Here is a 23,315-nt window from a genome sequence, read left to right as displayed (position 1 = left end):
ATGCTTGCGGCTGTCATGGTGTGGTGAAAACGTGCTCCACCTACCACACCGAGGGTCCTGGGTTCAACACCCGGGCAAAAAGAGCATGCAAAATTTGTAACAGAGTTTTTTTTTACTATAAAACAGCTTTTATGATGAAAGTCGCCCCTTGGAAGTGAGCTGGCAAACACTCCGAGTGTATTTCTGCCACGAATGGCTTCTCAGTGGAAATTCATCTGCCGTTCGGAGTCGGTACAAAGCATGTGGGTCTCTCCCCGCCAATTTGTATGGAAAATTAAAAGGAGCACGATGCTAGTTGGAAGATAAGCTCGGCCTAAATCTTTTCGGAGGTAAATCGCACCAAGTATTTATTTATTTAGACTGAATGCGTCCATAGTGCCAGAGTTTGTTGACGAACAAACGAAAAACCCCAACTAGGCACCAGGACTTATGTTATAGAACACCTCCGTCCTCTATGCAAATACTAGAAGTTTTCTGGAATCTAATTTAAAAGTTATCCTGAGATCTGGCCAGTCTGCCACCCCTTGTAGCTGGAGTCTTGACCTGGCGAGCTCAGGATACGAACACAGAATGTGCTCAACCGTTTTTTCCAGCAGTTCGCACTTCCTACATCGGCTGTTACTGACAAGACCTTACTTATAAGCACGTGACACTAGAAGGTAGTGCCCAGTTAATATGGCCATCCTGATCCTTAAGTGTTCTTTTTTTAGAGATGTAAGATATTTCTAAGTCTAACGTCGTAGGATTTACACATAATCTTAGCAATTTTGCAGCGCTGCGTCTTTGTCCACGCCTATTCTGCTTGATGGATTATCTGCAACTTTTGTCTCCTTTTCATTTCTTACAAAGGAATTGGAACGTCTACCGTGGATTCATCGTGTGCTTACCAACCCAGCCCCTATTCGTTATTTTCTATCCGTTTATGAACAGGAACTCATTATATATATTGTGACGAATATTAACACCACTAATTGGCTCACATCCCAGAGGTTATTAAATAAAGGCACAACAAGATTAAAGCAAGCTACATAAACACATTAATCATCATTTACCCACATACATACAAGGCAACGAAGAGATAACTCACACACAGTTGTAGTCATCGGTCGAAGTAGTACTCACATATGTATACACACGCATATGGTAACACACTTCAAATACACGCGCGTATGGCTGGTGACCAGGTAGGGAATTCTAGAAGAAGAAACGTCTAGACATTTGGGCAGAGAGTATAAAAGCAGCACAAGCTGAGAAATCTGAATCAGTCTGATTTAAACACGCTATTGGTTGTGAAGTATAAGTGTTATTGTGAAGTATCTCAAAGTAGTCTGTTAAAGACCATTTTGCATTATTGAATATTGGAGTTATTTATTCAACTATTCAGCGATTCGAACGTTAGCAGAAGGAGGAAAAAGCGGAGTTTCCCAATATTCGTTACAATATGTATGATCCGCCCTTATAGGATATTAATTCTTTGCATTCCAGCACAATTCTTAATGAAGTACTGTGTGAGTTTATAGTCTTAATCGCCCTCTGACTATTAATGTATATATTCACAAGATTGTGGCTAAAGCACGATTCCTAAAGAATTTCCGTTGCTTTCTTAATAGCTACAATTTTCGCCTGAAACACACTGCAGTGATCTGGCAGCTTGTGGGATCTCCTTATTCGATCGACACAGTAAACAGCAGACACAACCACTTCTGTTAATATGTAATCATATGTATACACGTGCATACAAGTATGTTCTACCATTTTCGTACATTTGCGCCAAATTTTTGGCTCTATTGTGGCCCCTTCTCGATGTCCTTCGAAAGCTCAGGCACTTATCCATGCAGTCTGTTTGGCCTAAATTAGATGGCGCGCCACTGATATGACCATAAGCCGTCTGCCCTGATGTCGTCTTGAGTTTTTAATAATTCTGCGTAAATTTTTGAAATTTTAATGTTTATAATACCCAGTATTGAATATCGAATCGAATCGAAATATATATAAACTTTCATTCATTAAAATTATCAGAATCAAAAACGATTTTGATTGAGCCATGCCTGTCCGTCCGTCCGAACGTTAGGCCGTCAACTCGATAACTTGAGCAAAACTTGGGATATCTTTACAAAATTTGTATTACTGACTTTATTATACCCAAAAAGGACTTATGGTGAAAATGGGTGTAATCGAACTAAGACCACGCCGGCTTCTATAGGAAAGAAGTAATAAAAGATCAAGTTTCATAAATTTTGAAAAGATATTTTTAGTTTGTCTGAAATTAGAAAGTGAACTCACTCACTTCAAAGGCGGGTGATTTTCTAGTCCCAACCGTCACACTTTGAAAACTACTTTAACTTTTAAGCCCGGGTTTTCAATAGTTGGCTAAACTAAGGTTAAACTAAGTTTGCTTAAACTCTAGTCAGATTTAAACTCCAGTTAAACTAATGAGCAATTTTTCAGTCACAGTTTAAGGTGTCCTTAGGGGTATGCTTTTTAGTGCCGCAACATTGTTTTTTTATATTATCTAGATAATTTGTAGATACGGCAATAGCTGGATTTTGTTAACCCATCAAACATGGAAAGCAAAAATTCTCCAGCGAAATATATATCTAGTTCCGGAAGTGATATCCAACATCATTATTTAATGATTTTTAAACTAGATAGTTCTCGAGTTGATATCCAACTTTGTTCTCCTAATTTCGAGAGATTTTGAGAAATTTGCAATTCACAAATGAACGACGGCCGCCATGGTGTGATGGTAGCATGCTACCATACCGAAGATCCTTGGTTCACGCCCCGGGCAAAGCAACATACAAATTTTAGAAACAAGGTTTTTCAATTAGTAGAAAATTTATCTAAGCAGGGCCCCCCTCAGCAGTGTTTGGCAAGAACTCCGAGTGTATTTCTGCCATGAAAAGCTCTCAGTGAAAACTCTTCTGCCTTGGAGATGCCGCTCGGAGTCGAAATAAAACAAGTAGGTCCCGCCCCGCTAATTTGTAGGAAAAATTTAAAGGAGCACGACGCAAATTGGAAGAAAAGCTCTGCTTAAAATCTCTTGGGAGGTTATCGCGCCTCACATTTATTTATTTTTTAAATTATATATGGGGTATTCCATCCCATTTCGACCAATTTTGAGCTCGACCCCTTTAGAATTGGCTGAAAGTTTTTCTTCTTTTTCTAGCTTACGAAAGACGTTTTTCAGAATTTTTTCAATTTGGTTTTAAATGTACTTTTCGGAAAAAAATCAAAAAAATTTTTAAAGTTTTTTTTTTTAATTTTTCAGTTTTTCGAGATTTTTCGAATTTCGCCATTTTTGTTTCTCATAAAAACTTCAGTCAATTCTGCAATCATCCCCACTAATCCTGGAGTGGGACGATTTTTTTTATATTTTTTTATTTAATTGAAAAAAAATTTTTCAAAAATAAAATTTTTTTTTATCAATTTTATTTATATAACAAAAAAATGTAAGAAAATGATTTTTAAGTATTCTTTTATTTATATATTATGGTAATCTACGATTAAAATGACTCGGTTTCGCTGTCCAGCAACTGTATTAGGCCGGTATACACATACATTCATAGAAAAGAATACTTAAAAATCATTTTCTTACATTTTTTTGTTATATAAATAAAATTGATAAAAAAATATTTTTATTTTTGAAATTTTTTTTTTTTTTCAATTAAATAAAAAAAATATAAAAAAAAATCGGCCCACATCGGGAGTAGTGGGCATGATTGCAGGATTGATTGAAGTTTTTTATGAGAAAAAAAAAATGGCGAAATTCGAAAAATCTCGAAAAACTGAAAAATAAAAAAAAACTTGAAACATTTTTTGTATTTTTTCCGAAAAGTAAATTTAAAAACAAATTAAAAAAAAAAAAGAAAGATCCCAAACGGTAAATTTTTGAAAAAGTTATAGCATTTTGAAAACAAAAACGGTGTTTTTTTTAAAATTCATAACTTTTTTTGAGTTGGATGAAAAAATTTGAAAAAATTCTGAAAAACGTCTTTCGTAAGCTAGAAAAAGAAGAAAAACTTTCAGCCAATTCTAAAGGGGTCGGGTTCAAAATTGGTCGAAATGGGATGGAATACCCCATATATTTTGTTTTATTTTTGTGAAAATACTGTAGTATGGAATCGTACATTTGAGTACAGGTAGAGAACCACAAGTTGGTAATTAAATTTTTTTAACTTAGTTAAGTAATATAATTTTTTGTTTTATAAAAAACTCCCTCTTTTCCTGAGTACGCTATGATTCGCGAGTTGAGCCACTGTTTGAAACAACTCTTGAGATTTTAGAAGTATATCTAGTTATCAACATGAGCTTTAATTGTACTCAAGCCCAAATGCTGGTTGGGTATATTCGACGCCATTTCAAACGAACGTAAATGACTGATAGGTTAACTAGTTTAACCCTGCCAGATCGGTCGCTTTAGCTCAGCTTAAACTTCAGTTGAAGTAGACTGAAAAACTGCTGAATAAGTTTCAGCGTAATTTAACTGAGAAACTGAGTTGAACTTGTACTGAAAAACCGGGCCTTAGTAATATTTACACACTGCAAATGAATATTTCATTACCTTCGTATCAAATGAGTACTCGTTTTTAAGTGATAAAATTTCCTAACTTCAAATAACTAGTTAAAGAGAAATTATTCAAAGTTAAAGTCAAAAAATAATAAAATTCCCCCACCCATCATTAAGAAATGCCTCATGACGAAAATACAGACATTTACGAAAATCAAAACCGTGAGTAAATCTTAATTGGGCATACAAATTGCCTCATCTATATTTTAGCTATAAATTTGCAATGAATATTAAATCAAAATAAACGTTTAACTTTATTATTGTATGGCAACAAAATATTTAAGTGCCTTGTGCTAAGGATTATGTCTGGTCATTATGTTATTGCTATTAAATTTTGTCTTATCTTATGTATTGCTATTAAATATTATTATTGTATAAACCTGACACGTACTTTGAAAGGTTAAATTTTGATCTTCGAACATACCCCAATCTTCACTGAAATTGACTTTTAGCTTTTAGTTATGGTTCAAGTGCTAAAGTTGCATATGTACATACATATGTATGAGTCTCCGAAAAAGTTAAATAACATTTTTTTTGTGTGGACAGTTGTGAAGCATAAAAATGTAAATGCTTATACAAACACACGCTTTATAAATCGCACATCCTTTCGCAAAACTAGCGCTCACGCTTACTTTATGCTCAAAGTTCATCTTGATTTTCACCACATCTTTCCACTTTTCTATTTTTCAAAAATATGCCTTTCCAATTCATTGCAGATTACTTTTACTCATAAAAAAGTGGCACTCGCATTACCTTCTTCTGTTTTGTTTATCTACAACAACTCGCATAGAAGAGTGTCCTTTTTGCCTTTGGTATTACTTTAGTGGCCTTTGAAATATCATAAATGTACAGCGTACCAGTGTCGCGATGTGGCAGGCTTTCATTTGTTGGTTGGCCTAGTCGCTAGGGGACTTTTGTGGCCCTAAGAAGTGCGAGTGTAGCGAAAAGTTCAAATAATTGTTGCATGGAAGAAGGTAGAAAGAATAAAGCGTACTTTGCCACTTCATGGTCATATTACTTCATCTTGGTGCTTTATACCCCGCTGCATTGACGTTGGATACAAATTGATAGTATTTTTGATGAACCTACATTTATTTTCATAAACGATTGTCTATTTCCCAGTTGTAGTTATATTTCTTTTCCCCTATATCTTATAACTTTAAACGAGCAATTCTTGTATATTTGCATAGCCGAACGATCTCGGGAACGGCTCAACCGATTTAAATGGAATTTGGCACAGATAATGTATCAGCTTCTAAGACTTTCTACATAGGTGTTGCCACTCAGAATGTTTCACAAGGTAGCCACCTATTCGAAATTAAAAAGAAATTGTATGATATATGCCGATATGGGTATCAAACGAAAGGTATTTCACTCCGCATTAGAATAGGGACATTTTTGAGTAGGGTTTCCATTTAGGGTTGCCACCTATTCGAAATAAAAAAAATTGCATGAGATATGCCGATATGGGTATCAAACGAAAGGTATTTCACTCCGCATTCCAATAGGGAGATTTTTGAGTAGGGTTGCCACCTTTGCGAAATAAAAAAAATTGCATGGGATATGCCGATATGGGTATCAAACGAAAGGTATTTCACTACGCATTACAATATGGAAATTTTTGAGTAGGGTTGCTATTTAGGGTTGCCACCAATTCCATATTAAAACAATTGCATGAGATATGCCGATATGGGTATCAAACGAAAGGTTTTCACTCCGCATTACAATAGGGACATTTTTGAGTAGGGTTGCACCTTTGCGAAATAAAAAAAATTGCATGGGATATGCCGATATGGGTATCAAACGAAAGGTATTTCACTCCGCATTACAATAGGGACATTTTTAAGTAGGGTTGAGATAGGGAGAGATATGCCTATATGGGTATCAAACGAAAGGTATTTAACTCCGCATTACAATAGGGACATTTTTGAGTAGAGTTGCCACCTTTTCGAAATTAAAAAAAAAATGCATGAGATATGCCGATATGGTTATCAAACGAAAGGTATTTCATTCCGCATTACAATAGGGACATTTCTGAATAGGGTTGCCACCTTTTCGAAATTAAAAAAATTGCATGGGATATGCCTATATGGGCATCAAACGAAAGGTATTTCACTCCGCATTAGAACAGGGACATTTTTGAGTAGGGTTGCCATTTAAGGTTGCCGCCTATTCGAAATTAAAAAAACAAAATTCATGAGATATGCCGATATGGGTATCAAACGAAAGGTATTTCACTCCGCATTACAATAGGGACATTTTTGAGTAGGGTTGCCATTCAGGGTAGGGGTAGTTAGACGAAATAGTACTCTACTTACTCATATTCTATTAAAGCTTTAAAGGAGAACATTAAAGTTAAAAATCTTCGTAAAAAAATGTTACACATGATTCGACTTAATTTTCTTAATTTCCCACACGCTAATAAAATTGAAATGCAATTTCAAGGCATCGTGGCAAATTCTAGCAAAATATATTTAAATGCATATTTTTGGCAAATATGAAATGAATAATTGCAATTTCTCACATATTACTATTAGAAAGATTTCTCACCATAGCAAAAAAATATCTCACCATGGCAATTTGCTACCGGTGAACAGTTGAGGCATATGTTCAATTTAAAAACGACATTTAACCATTTCAATTATGCGTCCACTTGACAAGTATCCTAGGCTAACCAAACTGAGCTTTGATAAGCCCAAGATACTTGATGCAATCATATATTTGGTTATAGGATCAGCATCAACGATGTGATGAAGGTGAAGTATCCCATGCTGACTATTGGTGCTAGAATAGCTCTAATCTAGGAGTAGGTTTTTTTTCGAATTTGGAGCTCCATTACAAACGGGAAAATGTCACAAGTCCCACCTCCTAAAAACTTCAAATTCTTGATCCTTTGACTAGCAGTCTAATATAATCTACGCTATGAGCAGGCTTTTGTTCAAACATGCAGTTAGGTATACAATATTCAGCATCGGTTGAACTTATCATGTTTTCTTTTACTGGCATATTTGTTTTTGTGTCTATACCATTCAATGGCATAAAAATTTTTCTGACATCTGCGCTTTGAGGGCAGCCAGCACTTTACGGCTTACCTTAGTCTGCAGTAAAAGCTGTGAACCCTAAGAATTTTTAAGCATTCTAGCTGGTATTTGAATAGGCAATAACAGATTGATGGGCATAAGTAAATAATGGATGTAAGCACCTGAGGAAAAATCTCTTATAAAGGCAAATCGCCTAAAAGCAGACTTCAAACTGCGAAAAAAGCCATATATTTTGTTAGCGTTGGCAAAAAGCTTTAAAAGGAACTGATAGGACACACACACACACCCAAATACCCATATATTACAACTTGTTAGTAGATGGATGGCATTTTCTATTAGATATGCATCTTTGCTTGCTTAAACTCTTTGCTCTCATATCTCGCGATAGATCATTGAGGCACCACATTTCTTGCATTATCCTAATCATAATTGTGCATAATATGCAAATATGATTTATTGGTTAGATATAATAAAATAAAGCACAAAACAAAGAAGATGCCCGTAACATAGAACAATCCACATAGCAGCACACACACACGCATACATAATCACGCACCCTCAAGTATTAACCACATGTACGAGCCAATAGCAGCCAGCAAAATAAGTAAAGTAGCCACAATGTCTATGCTCATAAGCATCACGGAAATGCCATATCAATAACGGTGAAAGGCGAAAACGGAAAAAAATATGAAGTGCATGAATGAAAATAAAATTTCCCATTTCCGTGCGTAGAAGGTATGAAATTTCCCAAAGGATAATAAATTTGGTTGTTGTACGAAAGCCAACGCGCACCGCTACTTCGCCTACTTGCGAATTGGTTCGTTATAGTGGGCAGAAGCCAGTCAAAAAATATTTAAGCATACTAAAAGTTTATTTGATTTTACTAAAAGCCTTATATTTGTAGGGAGTGTCATCTTGTCATCAGATGAAGCGGCTCTGGGAGTGTTCGAGAGAAAAGTTGTTCGAAAGATTTATGTACCTCTACACGTTGCGATGGCGAGTGCCGATAAAGATATAATCGTGAGCTGTACGAGCTTTACGCAGCCATCAACATAGTGCAGCGAATTAAAACGCAGCGGCTGCGCTGGCTAGGCCATATTATGCTAATGAAAGATGACGCTCCGGCTAAGAAAGTGTTTCTATCGAAACACGACTATGGAAGCAGAGGAAGAGGGCGGCCCCCACTCGGCCGGAAGGACCAGGTGGAAAACGACTTAAACACCCTTGGTGTGACCAATTGTCGCTAGTTGGCAGAGTTTAAACGGTTAAGCGCCAACTAAGTAAGTAAGTAAGTCATATTGTTCTTCCTGTATCAGCACTTGGCTCCATACAACAGGACCGACCACTCACGAATTGTCATCGATATTCTCTAACGAGAGTTCTAGGGAACTTGGAGTTCCACTAGCATTGCACCAGGGGGACATAGGTATTACAGCCCTTGGTTACACATTACAATTGAAAAGACAATTGAAAAGATGGTTGGTGTTATATGGAGACACATTATACGCAGGATATACATTGTGAATTTTGGGGTTGATTCTGTATAAGAAAGAGTTTAGCATATTGCAGTATCTAAACCGAAGTTGTGCTAGAGTGACGGGCGCCTTCCTGGAACGTCTGCTTTCCACTACTGCGAGTTTCGCGTATTAAGCACTGAAAACAGGGTTAACCGGGCATTTATCAGCACAAAACTTTTCCGCCTCTTTGTGGATGAGGCTAGGACCCTTTTATGCTTTTTTTCCTTGAAAGGCTGTATTATTGTGCTTCGGTTTATAATTGCGCTCGCATACCCTTTGACACAAGTTTCAAGGTGAGTTTTTCCTCAAGAATGGATTGGTCAGCCGATAAAGTTTACAGGGAGGGCGTAACACCACTCGACACCGACGGGTCCATCCGTTCTTCAAATTCAGCTAGTATATTCTAAGCAAAGATACAAAAACAGAAAGCTTGCCTTTTCTTGCCAGAGCATCGGGTGAAAGACGGTGAGATACGCATAAGCTTGGACAGCCAATCAGCGCTCACTGCACTAAATTCACCAAATTTGTTCTCTAAAGTAGTCAAAAACTATAAGAGAGCGTTACGCGAAGCAGCAAACCTGGCACCCATCCCGTTCCTTTGGGCACCCAGTCACAAAAACATTGACGAGAAATGAAAAATCTGATGAACGCACCTCGGAGGTAGTCACGGTGCACCGGCCAATTATATCAATAAAGAGTGAGATTCTTATCAATTTCAAAAAGACCGCAATTCGCTATTGGCACTCTACAGAAACCTCCAAAATCACCAAACAAACGTGGTCTGATTACAACCAGAGAAAAACAGGATCTCTACTGAATATGTCTAGGAAAGAAGTATTCAGGATGAGATCCACCATTACAGGGCACTGGCGATTCTGCATGTGGGAGAATAAAAATTCCCTTAAGAGACAGGTGCAGGGGCTGTAGTGTGGATTGTTTTAGGGATAAAGTCACCCATTTCCTCTGCGTGTGCACAGCCCTGGCGAACATGAAGTACCTGTATACTTCCTGGAGGATAATAGAAGGTTGTTCGATCCAATCTAACCAAATGGTTTGAGTAAACACACAGGGTACATTTTGCCATTGGTTCTAGGAGAACGTGCACCAAAATGGTGCCAAGAGCGCTACTTGAATCCCATCTCTTTAGCCGGCAGCACAGCAATCAACCGACCAACTGCGCACAAATACATACGTCTTTGAATAGGTGGTTGCTGACAACAAATGTCGTATATTTAACAAACTCAGCTCGAAAGTGCGAAATCGTTGGCGCAACACATTCAAGACTTTCAACGATAACAAAATAAACAAAAAGTTGTTTTTTTGTAATAGGAAGTCTAAAGCAGCAGCAGTGTTACCAACAGCATTATAGGCGACAGCATCAGAAATAGTAGAAGCTTCATCAGTAGTGCACAACGCAGGCAAAACCTTGAAAAAAACGCAACTTTTTTGTAGTGGTATGTGTTTACATGCCCAAGAGTGCCCAAATGGCGGACGAGGCGATACATGTCTTCACCGATGGTTCCAAAGTAGTGAAATGTGTGAGGTCTGCTGTATTGGTCTGGAAAAAGACAGTCCTATCAGCCAGGTGGAAGTAGTATCCGTAACCAAATCAGTAATAAAACAGCCATGCAGCAATTAAAGCAAAATTCTCGCATAGCACAGCATCTAAAATTGTGTTAGAGTGTAAGCAACCACTGGAAAGAATTGGGACGGAGGGGAAGAAAGCATCTATATTGGCTCCCAGGATATGTGGAAATAGATGAGAATGAAAAAAGGATGATCTAGCTCAAAAAGGAGCATCCCTCGAAGCTTGCTTGGAAGATGTCCCAATTAGATTGGGCGAGATTAAGAGGAGGCGAAAAGCCCACATGATCAACCAAGCCGGAAAGGCGTGGACCTAAGCACTGTGCTGCAAAGTGTTGAAGATCATGTGTGGGTCTTACAACCTTAGGTTAACAAAGATACTTCTAACTAAAAAACGGGAGGACTTTAAACTCATGACGGGTATTCTGACTGAACACTGCCTTCTGGCGTCACATGCCCTTAAATTATGCATGATTAGGGATAGCAGATGCATGAAGTGTGGTTTGGAGTAGGAAACGATCGAGTACGTTTAGCGCTCGTGCCCTGCGCTTGCCAGGCTATGACCCCAGCTATAAGGAGTGACACAGCTGTCAAATCTAGAAGCAGCAAGTGGCAGAGATCCTAGAAAGCTTCCATTATTTGCCAAGAGGATGGAGTTATTTTATAACATTGTCCCTGGATTTTGATAGGGTTCTCCAGTTTGGTCATTAAACAAACTTCCGGTAACACTGCACACTACGGAGCCTATGTGAATGGACCGGCCCATTCAAACTTACCTAATCTATGTGTTTAAATGGACTTTCTTTGAGCATATTATTCACGCATGCGATGTTTACTGCTTTAAGTACAAGCTCAAACTGATTGACTACTTGCCTGACTGAACCTCTGTCGCTGCATTCGCACGACATGTAGGTGAAAGCCGAAGAGTTTTCCGAATATCTACGTAGCTCTCGAGTGCACCACTGAGTTACATGTATAGAATTCATCCATTGTACTTTACCTGGCGGCATGTTGTTGGTTCCTATGCAACTCATAGCGTTCTGTTACTGATATTCATCTAACGTATTTTCGCTATTGAGTAAACTTGCCTTTTTATACCATTCATGAACATGAAATGGTATATCAACTTTGGTCTGATGTTTGTAACGTTGAGAAATATAGAAGATAGACTCACCATTAAGTATACCGAATTGATCAAGACGACGAACTCAGTTGATATAGCCATGTCCGTCTGTCGGTCCGTCCGTCTGTCCGTCCGTCTGTCTGTTTGAAAGCAAACTAGTTCCTCAAATTTTCAGTTATCTCAATGAAATTTTGGCACAAGGATGTGCTTTTGTATTATATTAGACATTTGTCGGATCCGGTAGGATCTGGCTACTATAACATATATCTCTCATACAACCAATCGTTCAGATAAAACGATTTTGGTCATTCCTGCCGCAATTTAGAAAGTATAAACGTGAAACTCGGTGATATATATTTTAATATATCATAGAAGATTTTCTGAAAAAATCACTTTGATCGGAGATATATATAGTTATATCCCATACAACCGATCATTCAGATAGAAAGATTTTTGGCAATTTCTCCCTTAATTTAGAAAGTATAAACGTGAAACTCGGTGATATATATTTGAATATATCATAGAAGATTTCCTGTAAAAATCATTTCGATCGGAGCTATATATAATATATATCCCATACAACTGATCGTTCAGATAAGGGGGTTTTTTGCCATTTTTTTATATTTATCTTAAAATCGTTTAGGTATGTACATCTGTTCTCTATATATTTCTTATCTTATACAGCGCTTTATTTGGAGATTACGAATGGGATAAGATTGTTGTTCAGCCCCATTCATGAAAGGTATGAAGTGTTCGGCACAGCCGAAGACAATCCCGTCGTTACTTGTTTTGGGTTTAGTTTTGTTTTTACTAATGCGATATGCTGATCGCTATGCGCACCGCTGCTGCAACATGGCGTATGAGTTTGGGGGCATTCGAACGAATTTCTATCTAAATGCAAATTTTTGCAAGTGCTAGCTAACTTCCTATAAAATACCGTCGTAGAATATTGTCCACATCCACATTTATTACATTCTTACATATCCTAATTCATATTGGGGATTTTTTCCGTGTGTGTTTCTCTATTTATTTTACCTTTACAATACGCTTATTTTGTGATTTCCGTAGAGGAATCTAAAATTTTTTGTTGGAAGCTACTAACGAGTTTGCAACAAATAACAGGATGCATGATGGATACGTGCAATGGATAGTGCACTTGAATAGTTTTTGGTAAATTTACACGATGTGGTGCATAAACAAAACAATCGTTTATGTGATTGTGTGCTGTGTGTGCATGCGAGTGTGTGTATGTCGTTTTCAGCTAAATGTAATGGCGTTGCCACAAATGGATCACGTATGACACAATGTCTGAGTTGGCAAATCATCCGCTGTTGCACGAATGTCACACATTTGTACACTTACACGCACATTTGATCAAAGTTTTGCATATTTTCTTAGCTTTTGTATGTATGTGTACATATGTACTTTTTTGCGATTTTCTGATGGAAATTTTAATTTATTTTTTCTGTTTATCAATAGTGATTTCTTTTGGATTATTTGTTTTTGATATTATTTGCATTTGTTTTGTTATTTCAGTTGCTTTTTATTTTGCTCTTGGATAAGAATAAGTTTGGATGAGTAAGCAAAATATTTCAGATTTGGGCTTGTGGAAAGTTAAGTTTTTAAAGTGAAGTAATTTTTTTTATGACGTTTATATCACAAAAGCTGTCCATACAAGTAATTGCGGCAATCTTTGAAGGCTTCTAGTATTCGCCAAGAGGACGGTGTTTATTTTATAGGGTTTTTCAGTTTGGCGTTGAGCCAACTTTTGGTAACACTATGGACTCAGTTTATGTGAGGTACTCATGGACCGGCCAGTTCAACGGAACTCAACCAATTATGAATCATCACCATCATTACATGAGATTTTACTACCCAGGCTTAACTGCCCTAGCCAACGAATCTTTTGAGATTTAAATCGATGCGCTGAGTTATTATATGCATAAAGCTCGAATCGTGCGATCGTCATGGCGGAAAATAACAACCTTTCAACTGATCTTCTGCCTATTCCTCTTTTTTATAGAAGCCTACATACTTAAGTGTCTATACATATCTATTATAATTGAGTCTTAGTTTTTGAGAAAGGTAATCTGATACGCTACTAAATATATTGGGGTGCAGTTTCTTTAAAACAAACTCTGTAGTTCTAAATAGAGAGCTTTAAAATAGTTTACATGAACTAGCTACGAATTGACGCAAATTTAGTATTGCAGCGGCTAAAAGTGCGATTATCTGACTCGCAAATCAACTTACTTACATATTTGATTAGCGCTTATTCGTTTAAACGATTATGGTCGTCCAACACGGCGCTAGTTGCTTATTCTTTAAGTTAACTGGCTTCAATTGGTCACGTCAAGGGAAATGAAGTCGTTTTCCACCTGGTCTTTCCAGCGGAGTGAAGGACGCCTTTTTCTCCTGCTTCCACGGGCGGGAACATACTCCCAGAGCCGCTTCATCTGATGTTGTCATGGTCCATGTTTCTGCACCATTTAGCAGGAAGTGTACGATAAGTGACTTGTAGAGTATGATTTTCGTTTACCCAGTGAGGCCTTTACTTTTTAGCTGCCTACCTAGTACAAAGGAGCGTTCGTTGGCAAGAGTGTTTCTTAACTGGATTTCAGAGCTGATGTTAGTGTTTATATAGATGATGGTTCCCAGGTAAACGAAGTCTTTTACTATTTCGAAATTATGGCTGCCAAGAGAGACGTGGTTGCCAAGCCGCAAATGCGCTGATGCTTTGCTTGATGAAAACAGTTTTGTCCTCATTCACCATCAAACCCATCTTTTCCGCTTTTTTCTAATTTGGATAAAGAAAACCCTGGGGCGCGAGTTTTCAGGCCGATGATATCAATGTCGTTAGCATATGCCTGTGATTGCACGCCTAGTGTCGAACGGCTCGAAGAAGTCCTTTCCAATTCTGACTGACATGATGGTGTTGCATAACAACATTTTGAACAGCCGTATAAGTTTTGCGGGGAAACCAAACACAGACATAGCAGAATATAGGCAGCTTATTTTCATGCTGACAAGGCGGCTTTAAAATCGACGAATAGGTGATGTTTGTCAATTCTTTTCTCGCGGTTTTTTTTTTCAAAATTTGGGTTATTGTAGAAATCTGGTCGATGGTAGGTTCACCAGGTCTGGAGCCACACTGATAATGTCCAATCAGCCGATTCACGATTCACCATATTATGCAAAGAAGCTAATGCATTCGCCTTACCAACTTCTTGCCGCCGTATTTGTATAGCTCCGCAGGTAATCCATGAGCGTCCACAGCCTCGCTTTTTTCAACTGATTATTGCTATTTTGACTTCGTCATAATCCGGTGGGGACTTTAGTTTCATCATCATCGATTGCGGTATCGGGTAACCAATTTTTTTTTTTCGTCTACGGTATGAATTTCTTTAGAGTTGTGCTCCCTCGAATGCATTGGTAGTCTGTTGCGGGTGTGGCCATTTGACGTCTAGCTTTCCCTGTGTTTTTTGTTCCAGAGTTCTAACCACGCATGTGTGGGCGCGTATTACCGTACGTGTCGATTTAAGGTGCTCGGATCTTGAGCACATCTAAAAACTGGAAGGTCGATTTGAGTGCATGTATTTCGAGCGGGAGACAGCCATGTAGCTTGTAGCATATCGTGTTGGATATGACCATGTTTCGATTACCGGCAATGTCGATCAGCCTCAGTCCATTAGCAGAGGTTTCGTTGTGAAAGCTGAACTTTCCTACTGTGGGGCCAAAAATAACTTTCCTTGCCCATCCTGGCGTTGAAGTCGCCAAGCCCAACTATTATATCTTGGTGGGGGCACCACTCGCATGTGCGCTTTAAGCGTTCATAGAAAGCATGTTTCACTGCATCGTCTTTCACCTCTGTCGGTGCAAGGGCGCAGATGACTGATATAGCAAAGAATCTTATTTTAGTGACGAGACGTTCGTACACACGCATATTAGTCAGTACTTGGCGTCAAAGTATCTTTCCCACCACGAATTCGACATCGAAACTGCGCTTATTTGCAAGGCCACCTCGACAAATATAACATTTTTAGATAGTTTTCTTGCTTTTCCTTGTCCATCGCATATCTTGGGTGGCGGTGATGTCGGATTTAATTTTGACGAGGACACCAACCAGTCGGAAAACTGCACAAATCTCATTAAGGGAACGGACATTCCAGGTGTATTCCCTTAAATAATAATCCTTTTAATTAACGGGGATGGTCATAATTTAGGGGATTTATTTTTATCCGCGGCCTTTGTTTTCCTTACATTGGAGTATGGCTTACTGCACAACCCACTCAGCGGCGATGAAAGAATTGCTTACACCTTTAAATAGTGGATTGCTTGATCCAAGACAAACGCCCGCTTGCAGCCGCGCCTTGTGGTCTACAGACGTTGCATATGAAAATCCTCCGCTAGCCTTTAAATCAAGTATTTCAAAGTGGCCTAACCTTCCCACATTAGCTCACCACCAAACGGATGTTAAGTGGCTGCCCAGAGGATACTTGGCCACACGCGACTGGGAGTAGTGAGCTACTTGAACCACATGTAAAAGATACGCCCTGGTGAATGGCAATGAAAAGCTTTCCCCCACTTGCGTGGACAGCTGCATCCTCCAATTAAGTGAGAAAATATCAAAAAATAGCTAATTGCGCCTTAGGCAACATAAATATATTTCCATAATAAAATACGTTAAACCATCAATCATTACGAAATATGTATGTATGTATAGAGAATTTATGTGTGCTTGCTGCATGGCTGAGCGTTGAATAATAATACGAGCTTTTTAGACCTCTTCAGAAAAATTTGATCGCTCAAAATATTTTATTTATCTACATCAATACAGTGATTCATTAATTACAATTACAAATCTGTCGGCAAAACTTTGTTAATTGATTAACATGAAGTACAAAAGTTACGTAGTCAGCAAATTTTAATTTACTTAGAAATTTTTGAAATATGAAAGCAATCATTAATAAATGTGTACTTTATATGTTTACCATAAAAGAAAAATCACTTCATTTTTATAGAGAACACTAGCAGACCCGGCAGACTTTGTTCTGCCCTAAATTTGGTCTATCTGCATACAATTTAAAAAACTTTTTCCGTCTAACTCTGCCCTCCCCCCTCTTCACTTTTTCCTAATACTTTTATTTACTCCTCCCTCCGTCTTTTTCGCTTCATCTATCTCCATCTTCGTCTCATTCTATCTCTTTCTCAGTCTCCTTCACTCTGTTCTCTTCTCTCAAGTTCTTCTTCATCCCTTATTGCCAGTCCCAGAGGGTATTATGTATTTTGTTCCAGTCCCATTCCGAGTCCCAGTCCTAGTCCAAACCCAGTCCCAGTCAGTCTCTGGTCTACTTCCCGGAAAAAAGGCAAATTTACATACCAAATTTCAGGCAAATCGAATAGGACGTATGTAAATAGGTATGTGGGTATTATTAATTCATGTCTTTATTTATCAGTTTTAACCGGTTGATGTGACTAAATCGAATATCACAATGAAAATTACTTTAAAGCTCTCAGCAACAGCTTTCATTTGATATCCATATTACACACACATTCTAGGGGTATCCGGGTCCACGTTTTGGCCTATATCTCGAGACTCTAGTCACCCAGCGGTATAAAAATTACTCTGTACTAAAGCACACATTAAGAGCTTTAATTTGATACCCATAATGTAAAAACACATCCTAGTGTTATTCTGATCTACGTTTTGGCCTATATCTCGAGACCCTAGTCACCAATAGGTCTGAAAACTACCCTGTACTAAAGCACTCATCAGCAGTTTCCATTTGATATCCATATTCTATAAACACATTCTAGTGGTACCCGGGTCCACGTTTTGAGATATATCTCGAGACCCTGGTCACCCAGGCGTATGAAAATTACCCCCTACTAAGCTTTCATTTGATATTGCTTTGCACACAGAGTATATTAACTTTGATTGGATAACGGTTGGTTGACAGGTATAAAGGAATAAAGATAGATATAGACTTCCGTATATCAAAATCATGAGTATCGAAAAAAATTTGATTGAGCCATGTCCGTTCGTCCGTTAACACGATAACTTGAGTAAATATTGAGATATCTTCACCAAATTTGGTACACGAGCTTATCTGGACCCTGAATAGATTGGTATTGAAAATGAGCGAAATCGAATAATAACCACGCCAACTTTTTATATATATAACATTTTGGAAAGCACAAAAAACTGTATTATGTAGTAAATAATACACCTAGAATGTTGAAATTTGACGTGTGGACTGATATTGAGACTATTTATAAAAATTAAAAAAAAATTTTAAAATGCGCTTGTCACCGCCCACTTGTGATAAGATCAATTTTACAAATATTATAAATCATAAATCAAAAATCGTTAAACCTATCGTAACAAAATTCGGCAGAGAGGTTGCCTTTACTATAAGGAATGCTTTGAAGAAAAATTAATGAAATCGGTTAAGGACCACGCCCACTTTTAAATAAAAGATTTTTATAAGGGTCGTCGACGAATAAAATAAGCTATATCTTTGCAAAAAAGAGCTTATTTAATTTCTTTACGCACTGCTGCTGTTAAGATAGTGTCCATGTATGCACTCTATTTATTCACGCACTAACTGTAACATAAGAATAATTCATGTATTATACCGTAATTTGAAGTCAATGCCTGTATTCCAGGTTCTAGAGCACTGCAAGATATTATACTCTCTCTTATATTAAGATGCACATACATACAGCTATATACGTAGCACTTCACCTTTTGTAATTATATATGTTAGTTGACTAAGAGCAAATAAACCTTGAAGAAGTTCGATAGAAAGGTTCATGTGTTTTGATTAGTATATTTCAACCCCCAAACAGAGCTTAATATCAATGGTATTCCATTTCCCAAGTGGATCTATAACAATAAATAGGAAAAACTTCAAATTTAAAAAAGTAAAAAATGGACGGAATCGGTTAGAGACCACGGCAACTTAGACATAAAACAAGTTTAAAAGGGTCGTAGACTAGAATAATAAGCTACAACTTAGCAAAAAATAATAATTTTGAATCAATGATATTTCACTTATCAAGTTTTATTGTAAGAGAAAATGGGGAGACATTTTTTTTAAACTGGCGGTGCCACGTGTTATGTAGAAAAGTAGTTTATCAGAAATGAAATGTACAATTGAAGCTCACGCTGAGTATATAATGTTCGGTTACACCCGAACTTAAACACCTTTACTTGTTATAACGTAATTAAGTATATGTTCTCTGATTCTTAGGTGGTATTGAGTGAGATATAAAGAGGTTAAATTTAAATACTTAACAACACTACAGAGCCATTAACAGTGAGAAATATACACCAATGGAGCAAATTTGTTATGAACAACAGTGGAGAGTCTTAGATATGATACAAAAATGTTGCGCAACATTGTTAAATATGTTGCTTAAGTCACAACGATGTTGCTCTCGATTTTATAGTAGAAAAGATTGTTGTTGAATTGAGGAATATTGTTGTAATGCTAACTCATCTACTCTTACACTTTCACACTCTTGCCAAATAATATCTGCTTATAAGATTTTGGATGCGTTTATTCGTGTTTATGCCCCGCCACCCGCAGTTCCTGAAAGACCTTCTCTTACTTAACTCACTTACGGTAGAACTTGATTGGACTCTGTGCGCATGACTGCCATTAGTGGTGGTGCATTATTTCAACCATTGTAAATTTTACCAAGTAGCGCAACTAACAGCTGATCGGTGAAAATTCGCACATTCACACGCACAGTTCTCGACTCAGTTTCAAAACAAAACTTTAGATTATTTAATTCAAATTTTAAAGTGAGATAATCCTAACAAATTTATGTATACAGAATATATATGACGTTTTTGTTGTTATTAAAACAATAGTTTTATTTATATTAAAGCTTTTATCATTTTTTTTTTTTAACTTTGAAAAATCTCCGAACACCATTCCTTCATTATATGACATTCGACTGCCTAGTCCACTGCCTTCCACTCCATTCGCAACATAACCTCTACTTAAGCTGCCAAACTATATAGTAAACAATGATTTCAACAAAAAATAATATGTGAAAACACGAAGCGCTCGCATAACAAAATGTCAAAAACTTGTTTTGACGTTTAAGTCGTACAAACAGCTGAGTGACGCGGTGGTATATTTACCGTAAAACTTGTATATTTTGTTTATTTGTTGTAAATAAAATGAAAAGAAAATATATATTTTTACCTAAATGTAATTAATATGTGTTAGTGCTAATAGTAACGTGAATTCCTATTGTTGTTGTGAAAAATACAGAAGTTATTTGGTTGGTACGTGCAAAGTTTTTTCTTGTTTTGGTGTCCTTTGTTTCTGCAAAAGTTTCCAGAAAAAAGTGTTGGTTGGTCACACTATCGTGCGGTATTAAAAATGTATAATAATCATTGTCATAGCACATACTGAGAGTAGGGAATCGAATTTTTGCTTATAAACAATTATATATGAACAAAGTTTCCCGCCGCCGCAAAGTGAACGAAAATTTCTGCATATCGCATGCACAGTGTGACAATCTTGTTTGAGTGAGTACCAAATATTTTTATACTCAGCTGAGCAGAGCTCACAGGGTATATTAACTTTGTTCGCATAACGGCAATCCGTAACGGCATAAACTAATCGAGATAGATATAGACTTCTATATATCAAAATGATCTGGGCGAAAAAAGAAATTTATTTAGCCAAGTCCGTCCGTCCGTAAACACGATAACTTGAGTAAATTTTCAGGCATCTTGATGAAATTTGGTATGTAGGTTCCTGGGCACTCATCTCAGATCGCTATTTAAAATGAACGAAATCGGACTATAACCACGCTCGCTTTTTCGATATCGAAAATTTCGAAAAATCCAAAAAGTGCGATAATTCATTAACAAAGACGGATAAAGCGATTAAACTTGGTAGGTGGGTTGACCTTATGACGTAGAATAGAAAATTAGTAAAGTTTTGGACAATGGGCGTGGCACCGCCCACTTTTGAATGAAGGTAATTTGAAAGTTTTGCAAGCCGTAATTTGACAGTCGTTGAAGATAACACGATGAAATTTGGCAGAAACGTTACCACTATTACTATATATGTGCTAAATAAAAATTAACTAAATCGGGTGCAGAACACGCCTACTTAAAAAAAAAATTTTAAAGTAAAATTTTAACAAAAAATTTATTATCCTTACAGTATATAAGTAAATTATGTCAACATTCAACTCCAGTAATTATATGCTGCAACAAAATACAAAAATAAAAGAAAATTTCAAAATGTGCGTGGCTCCGCCTTTTTCATTTAATTTGACTAGAATACGTTTAACCCGAAATAACCCACGATTACCATATGTTAACGCAAAAGGTGTCGTTATATTTCCACTAATTAAATCTAAATATGTATTCGTCCCTTATTTACGGTTTAATAAAAATGTTCAAAAACGTCTATTATTTGCGAAATAAAATTTAAAAAACAATGTCCAAAATAGTTTTTTCTTTCAGCAAAAACCTGTACCCTACACGACCCAGGATTACCATATGGTAACGCTAGTTTTCCGGATTTTCAGGAAAAGCGTAACAGTGGATTAAAAAATGGACATCATTTTCGTGTTCAGGACGCCAAAATCTATAAGACATCTTCTTTCCAACTAAATACAAGACAATAAAAGTTATGGGAACTACCGGGTTAATGCCATAAGTCGAACAAAAATCAACCAATCCTTGTAGAAGCATAGATTCTATGACGATAATTGTTTCCTGTGAAAATGGGCGAAATCGGTTGACGCCACGCCCAGTTTTTATACACAGTCGACCGTCTGTCCTTCCGCTCGGCCCTTAGCACGATAACTTGAGCAAAAAGCGATATATCTTTACTAAACTTAGTTCACGTACTTATCTGAACTCACCTTATCTTGGCACAAAAAATGACCGAAATCCGACTATGTCCACACCTACTTTTTCGATATCGAAAATTACGAAAAATGAAAAAAATTACATAATTCTATACCAAATATGAAAAAAGGGATGAAACATTGTAATTCGATTGGTTTATTGACGCAAAATATAACTTTAAATGGGTTTGACACCTCCCATATTAAGTAGAATAAAATGGAAAAGTTCTGCAGGGCGAATCAAAATCCCTTGGAATCTTGGCAGGAATACTGTTCGTGGTATTACATATATAAATAAATTAGCGGAACCTGACAGATGATGTTCTGGGTCACCGTGGTCCACAGTTTGGTCGATATCTCGAAAACGCCTTCACATGTACAACTAAGGATCACTCCCTTTTAAAACCCTCATTAATACCTTTAATTTGATACCCATAACGTACAAACACATCCTAGACTCACCCCTGGTCCACCTTTATGGCGATATCTCGAAAAGGCGTCCACCTATAGACTATGGCCCACTCCCTTTTAAAATACTCTTTAATACTTTCTATTTGATACCAATTTCATACAAACACATTCCAGGGTTACACTAGGTTCATTTTCCTACATGGTGATTTTCCCTTATTTTGTCTCCAAAGATCTCAGCTGAGTATGTAATGTTCGGTTACACCCGAACTTAGTCTTCCTTACTTATTTCATTTCTTTTTGATGTGTAGACATTTTTGTTTACAGCTTTGGGGGGGGAGGGTCCTGAACGTAAGCGTAAAGTTTAAGAGTAAGCGTTAGTGTAAGCGTAATATAAGTCTTTGTAAGTTTATGTTATATTTGGAATATATTCATGTAGAAAGTAAAGGCAGGCGTAGTTGCTAATATTGCTGTATGTACTATATGGAGTAATAGAGAATGTGTTAGCATAGGTGTTGTATGTAATATTAGTATCATGTAACGAAGAATGAGAACGCAAATACAGTCCTAACACTGTAGCGTAATGTGGGAACATGGTACGTGGTAGAGTTGATATGTGTGAAATCACACAGCAAATCAAAACAAACACTTCAGCTACATACATATAAATTAAAGTGTCTGAGCATATATAAAATTTTTTTGCATGTAGGTGCACGAACAGATGTATACACCGCTGTCTTGTTGGAAATATGCAGCCAGAGTAAACATGACAAGTGTTTAAGAAAAAAAAGCACGTGGTTGAGTAATTCGGTTTAAGTTGAAATTGGTTTCTTTTTAGGGTTTTGTGGGTTGTAATATGTTTGTATATTATTTGGTAAGATTTCTATGAAAGAATAGTTGCACGAAGAAAAAAATATTTAGAAAATTCTAATTAAATAAAACGAATAAAAAAAATCAAATAAAACAAGTAAGGAAGGCTAAGTTCGGGTGTAACCGAAAATTAGATACTTAGCTTAGAGCTTTGGAGACAAAATAAGCGAAAATCAACATTTAGCAAAATGAACCTAGGGTAACCCTGGAATGTGTTTGTATTACATGAGTTTCAAATGGAAGGTATTAAAGAGTATTTTTAAAGGGAGTGGGCCATAGTTCTATAGGTGGACGCCATTTCGGGACATCGC

The 23,315-nt window shown here is 37.0% G+C and overlaps 1 protein-coding gene across 2 annotated transcripts in view; it reads left to right on the top strand.

Moving 5' to 3' along the window:
* The first annotated feature begins 19,983 nt into the window (after positions 1 to 19,983).
* The window catches only part of Fur2 (furin-like protease 2), an 899,016-nt gene continuing 895,684 nt past the window's right edge, over positions 19,984 to 23,315 (top strand). The window contains exon 1 of one of the 2 annotated variants that reach the window (XM_067783582.1): positions 19,984 to 20,140. The gene's annotated coding sequence lies outside the window, so the exon portion shown is untranslated. Of the gene's footprint in view, positions 20,141 to 20,345; positions 20,387 to 23,315 lie in introns of those variants that run through there. The other variant, XM_067783583.1, reaches the window with a different exon arrangement.

This window comes from Eurosta solidaginis, chromosome 4, assembly GCF_040869045.1.
Source record: "Eurosta solidaginis isolate ZX-2024a chromosome 4, ASM4086904v1, whole genome shotgun sequence".
NCBI classification, from domain to species: domain Eukaryota; kingdom Metazoa; phylum Arthropoda; class Insecta; order Diptera; family Tephritidae; genus Eurosta; species Eurosta solidaginis.
This window is presented reverse-complemented; position numbering and strand designations above follow the sequence as displayed.